The sequence below is a fragment of the Coffea arabica genome, chromosome 8c, assembly GCF_036785885.1.
Source record: "Coffea arabica cultivar ET-39 chromosome 8c, Coffea Arabica ET-39 HiFi, whole genome shotgun sequence".
Classification (NCBI taxonomy): domain Eukaryota; kingdom Viridiplantae; phylum Streptophyta; class Magnoliopsida; order Gentianales; family Rubiaceae; genus Coffea; species Coffea arabica.
Window position 1 is genome coordinate 22,169,711 of NC_092325.1, and position 6,424 is coordinate 22,176,134.

At 33.1% G+C, this 6,424-nt stretch overlaps 1 pseudogene; it reads right to left on the reverse strand.

Moving 5' to 3' along the window:
• Positions 1-1,077: 1,077 nt before the first annotated feature.
• On the reverse strand, positions 1,078-2,114 carry LOC113696770 (TOM1-like protein 3; annotated as a pseudogene).
• Between the last annotated feature and the right edge of the window lie 4,310 nt (positions 2,115-6,424).

The window sequence follows — 6,424 nt, forward strand, 5'->3', positions numbered from 1 at the left end:
TTACTTGTGCATGAATGTAAGCCTTTTGGCTGAATTGGGCCCTGCCCTTCGTTACCGATCGACTCGAGCCAGAAGCGGACTCGGTCGGGCGATATGGTGACCCTGGGTGAATTTGGTATACTCGAGTATTACCTTGTAGTCCGGCTACGTCCGGATGGGTGGAGTCCGGTCAACGTCCGGATGGGTGGAGTCCGGTCAATGTCCGGAAAGGGATGAATGAACGAACGAAGGCACGAGGGTTTTATTTCTCAAAAAGGAAATTTCAAATAATTGGAGGAATAAGGGGAAATGTCAGGGGAACGAACGAAAGAACGAATAGCTCCATGTGAGCCCGTATCCTTTTAATGAATATTACTATTGCTTTCCATTGTAAATGTTTCTTGAATTGTTGATACTCCATGTTTAATGTGTTGAATTGATTGTTTGATTAGCTGTTCGGAACCTCACTGAGCTTTTAGCTCACCCCTTTAGTTTTGTTTTCCTTAACAGGGGACGGCGAGCAGGATGAGAGCATAGACTAGCCTAGTCTAGGTCTTTTGTTTCTTTTGTAATGGTTCTTGCCCTAGTGCTTGGCACGGGTTGGTTGTATGGTGAAGTGAGAATCTTTGTACATTTGATGGCTGTACTTCCTTTTGAGATAGCAATGTATATAAGTTCCGCTTTAAATTCGGATTGCTGCCCTATTTATTCTTGTGATTTATTCTGGATTTGATTAAGGAACGACTGAGTCCCGGCGAGAGCTGGGCAGGCGACCCGCTGAACTTTGGGGTACGCCCTAGGGGGAGGTGGGGCCGTCACAATTGCCATTTGACTTTCAGTTGCCTACTTTATTTTATTTTTAATTGTTTCCTTGTTTTAATTGATTTAGACCTTTAATTATTGTTATTCTAAATTCAGTGAATTGTGGTTTTATTTCTAGTTAGTTATTTATTTTTATTTTCTTATTTGAATTTATTTGATTGTCGTCGTTCCCATAAAATCACCCCCTGTGTTACTTTGAATTTCTTAAGAAATAAATATACCCAGTCCCTATGGATACGACCCTGCTTACCGCTATCTATAGAAATTACTTTTAGTTTAAGCAGGTTTTATTATTGCACAGGCTGACAACCTGTCACTCAGGGAAAGGTTCTGAGTCTGCCCAACTAAGCTGTCGTATGAGGAACCAGATCCACTGCTCGAATGCGGGGAACCGCCAGGAATAGTATTCTGTTTTTGCTCAAAAATTGTTGTCTCTGGTTGTGCCTCGATGGTGGCGGTGGAATGCTGCTTGGAGGAGGAACGTCCCAAGGTGCAGATGGCAAAGGATCAGCAGATTTGGCCAAAGAAGTTGGCTCATCATATGTGGATTTTGGGGGGAACATGGTTGCTGTGGGGTTAATGAATTCATCAGGAGGTGATGATAAGGGCTGGGAAGGGCTCGATGTTTGAACAGAGATTTTGTTGTTTGACTGAGTTGGTACTGCAACAGGCGCAGATGCTGATGTTCCTTAAGATCTCTCAGACTGGTAAGCATCACCACTAAGATAATCAACCATTCCAGTATCAGGGGTAGAAAATTTTGTTGAAGGCGGAGGAGGAGGAAGAATTGGGTTAATTCGTGAAGGTTCACCATTTGCATTTGTGGGCTTTCGTCCTTGTCCTTGTCCTTGTGATGTATCCCTTGAGGATCTGTGTGCCAACTGAGAAAAATCATCTTCTGGTTCATCATCCGCATGATTGACATTCATAAGAACTGCAACTGGTGTTTCTGTAGTCCTTACTGCAGCAGTAGGGTTTCCTTTGGCTATGTCATCGTGTCGGCGAAGAACCTGCTGCAACTTGTCGTTAAGTGTCAATCCTTGCAACAAAAGCTCCTCATCTGCAGTGTTGTTAACAAGAACCATAACACGCTTTTGATAATTACGGCATTGTTCAACAAGGTCGATAATAACCTCATTCTTTATTCCCTCACGATTTTCGGGATCCAGAGCGCCCAACATCTCCATCAACACATCTGAAAGTCCTTCAGCATTCTGAATCACTGGCAAGCTGAGTCCAGAAGGATCGGACTGAAGAGACAACATCTTCTCTCTTACATTTAAGTCAGGCTTCTTCTTGACAATTTTAACCATGTCATGTGTTTACTATGACAATTAAACGGTCACAACGAAAGGGCAATTTTAAAATGAGATTAGCTTCTCCCACTCAAAATAAGATTAACAATGTTATAAAAATTGAAAAAAAATACGAAGTGATAATATCAGAAAACTAAGGGTAAAATTCTAAAACTATTCCCATAATGCCACTAATCATGGGACATAAATACAAAAAGAAATTGTAAAAAAAAATTTAAAAAAAGTTGATTCTCTTTATCTGAAATTCAATTTTTGAGATAAAGAATCATTTAGAAAACTCAACGAATTTTCAAAAGATATTGTCACTTGAAATTTGGAAAGACAAACTACTGGAGAAACAAAAACTGTAAGGAAATGGGAACAGATGTCATATCATTCGAAAATATTACTTTTGGACAATTATTTGCTTCAAGAATTTGGCGATCAAACTAATGTAATCAGATTCCTGACCACTGGAGACAAATTAAAGTGGACAGCTACTACCACTACTCAAAAGGAGACAAGACAGTCAACAATCATTCCAACCACTACACCAGTCACTCCAAAAAGAGACAAAGAAAAAGTGACGGAAATGGCATCCGAAGAAACAGCCAGTAACTTTTTGATAAAGCAAATTATGCAGAATCCCGAGATGCTGAAAGAATATCTGAACTATTTACAAAAGCCAAAAGAAGAAGACAAAATAGAGGAGCCAGCAGGATCATCCGAATCTACTTTTGATCCTTTTGATGATCCCATCGGTGGACAAAATCCAAACGACTTTTGAAAAAGAATGTCGGCCACAACAAATGAAAGTAAAATTGAAATTCAAATAAAGATGAAATGCAGAATCGAGCCTCTATAAATAGATTCAAGATTCAGAAGACAGGCATCGGCGAAGAAACATCAGAAGTTGTAATAGACTTGTCTAAATTTTCCTACTACTCCCACTCACTCTTAGTTCTTCTACTATTCCCACTCACTCTAAATAACCATTGTACTCAAAAGCCTTTGTAGAAGTGGATTTCATCATTACAATAAAGTTTCCATTGTTGAATTCAAGCTTCCGATTGTGCACTCTCAAAAGTCAAGTAAGTTTCATTTATTACACTCTAAGTCCCTACAATATTTGCTTTTAGTTAACGTATATGACTAAATTGCAAAGTCCTGGGTAGAAGTGGTATCAGAGCCACACCCTTATTTGCATAAGCATATTTAGACTTCGTCTTTGCATTTTCTAACTTTGAATTTAGTCTCTATTTAAATTATCTATTTCATGCATTTATGTTCATTTATTTTATTAAACTTTTACTGAAAACGTTGGTAAGACTTGAGGCCTTGTTAGTCCGTTGGTAAGTCCAGAGAAGGATGTTCCAGGCATAGTGCTCGGTTGTTCCCGTCTAGGTAAAAATTTAATTAAAATAATAAACATGGCTGCATTTTTTAGACAATTAAAAATAGGATCAAATTCAAAACGAGATAATGTAGTACAAAGTCATGAATATCATATGCCTATAAATAATTCAGATTGGACTATTCCAGAAGAAAAAATAGAACATATTTATAGAATAGGCCCTTTAGATTTCAAAACTGCTTTATCAGTTAAAACTCATGAAGAAACCATATCTCTTCAAGAAGAATATCAATCAATTCAATTATTAAATCATAGCACAATTCAAAAATATTTAAGAAAAGAATATCGATATATTCATATAGGTTTAATACAGATTGCTGTAAAACCTTTATTCCATCTAGGAGTTGATGCTCCAATATATTTAGCATTAAGAGATACTAGAATAAAAAGATATAAACCTTCTTTATTATCAATGATTCAAACAAATGTTTGTAATGGACCAATATATTTTAACTGTGCTCCAAATTTTTCAATAGACTTAACGGATCCACACATTTTGAATTCAGTCATATTAGATATTCATCTACAAGGAAATGAATTTGAAAAACATACAAAGAATTTTGCAATAATATACAGACTATATTATAGACCCTTATCGTCTCATTTAAATCCCAAATTTATAATGACTCCAACTCTTAAAGAAGAAACAACTTTATTACAAGTTGATGCAGATAGACCTACAACTTATACTCCGAAAAGATTAAAATGGAATGAAATAATCATACCAAGTGAATTTGAAATTAAAAATCCACAAATAGCAAGAAATATAGAACAAACTACTGCTGAAGATATTATAGAAAAACCTGATGGAAACACTTTAATAAGATTTGCTTCATTAAGAGAAAGACCCAGTTCAAGTTATTCATGGATACCAGATAGACATTCTAACTATGAATCTACTGAGATAAATTTTCCTGTAGAAAATACTTCAACTTTCAAGTATAAAACTCCTGTTCCAGAAGTTATAAATCAAAATCAATCAGATTATTCCCCGACTCATTCTCAAATGAAAGGAGAAATAAATGTTATAATTAAACCATATAAAGTAAATCATAAATATTTACAAGAAAATTTTGATGATGAAGAAAATACTGAAAAAAGAATTTGGTTTTTTCAATTAGAATCAAAATATAAAGAAAAATTAATACTAGAATGGAAAGCAGAATTAGAAAAAAGAAAATTTGATTTTCCTTTCTTTACCTGGTTATCATTTTACATTTCAAAAATAGGAATTAATGATGTTTATAATACTTCTCAAATAAATGTTCAAACTAATTTATATAAAAAATGGAAATTAAAAGATGATCAAATACTAACATCAATACACCCCCCATTACAAGAAGTAAAAATAAATATAGGACAAGGAGAAATAATAGTCTCACCTTTTAAAAAGGGAAGGGAAGCAGAATTAAGTACAAATAATTCGATAAATTTAGAAGATATTAAAAAAGTTTACCAACAAAATAATTATACAAATCAAATTCTTCATACAATATCTCAACATATGGAAGTATTAAATACCAAAATTGATACATTAAAGAAACCAGATTTAAAATTCCCTAATGATATATCAGCACCGCATTTTCAACCAAGAAGTCTGACAAGAGAAAAAGAACAAGATTTAGTACAAAGTATTAGTAATCAGAAGATAAGTAATTCAGATAATTTATTAAATAAAATATCTAATGCATTACAAAATCTAACTACAGATTCAAAACCAACAACACCCAAAATAAACACATTAGATCAAATAATAGAAGAAAATTCTACAGAAGAATTAGAAGATTTATCAGAAGAATCAATAGATTCAGATATAGAAGAAAATATACTTTCACCAATAGAAAACCAATTTGAAGAAGAAGATAATCAAATAAATCGAATAAAAAGAAGGAATTATAATAATAAAAATTGGAAAATGGTAAGTTCAAAAAATTATTATCCTAGACCAAGTCCTCCAGATATTCAATATGAAGAAAGATCAAAATTTAGAACGACTAAATATGACGGAGATTCAATATATGAATGGAATATCGATGGTAAAGCTGAATATGAAGTATTAAATAATTTACAAGAAATGGGAATGGCTAGATTAGCTTATAAAATTAAAAATATTCAAGAAAGAAATATTGCAACTTTACTAGTTTCAGGATTTACTGGACAATTAAAGAATTGGTGGGATAATGCTTTAACTTTGCAAGATAAATTATCAATATTAGATCATACTCAGGAAATAGAAGATGATCAAGGAAATATTCAAATACAGTCAGATGCTGCAGAATTTTTAATAGTAACAATAGTAATGTATTTTATAGGAAATCCTAAAGAAGAATTAAATTCAAATAAAACATTCTTAACAAATTTAAGATGCCCAACATTATCAGATTTTAGATGGTATAAAGATATGTTTTTAACAAATGTATTAAGAAGACCAGATTGTAATGCTTCATTCTGGAAAGAAAGATTTATAACAGGATTACCAAGTTTATTTTCTCAAAGGATAATGGATAATTTACAAAAGGAAATGGGAACAGATGTCATATCATTCGAAAATATTACTTTTGGACAATTATTTGCTTTTGTGAAAAAAGAAGGATTAATGTTATGTTCAGAATTAAGATTACAAATAAAATATGGATCAAAACAGAAAGAAGTAGGATCATTCTGTGATGCATTTGGAATTAAAAGAATTAAATCACCATCAGCATACAAAAAGAAAGTTAAAAAATACTCTAAGAAAACAAGGTATAAAAACTCTAAGGAAAATGAACCAACTAAAAAGAGAAAATTTATTAAAAAGAAAATTGTTTGTTATAAATGTGGAAAAATAGGACATAAAGCAAACCAATGTAGATTAAAATCATGATGTAATATTAGGTACACCTTTTTTAATTCAAATATATCCATTTCTAGTAAG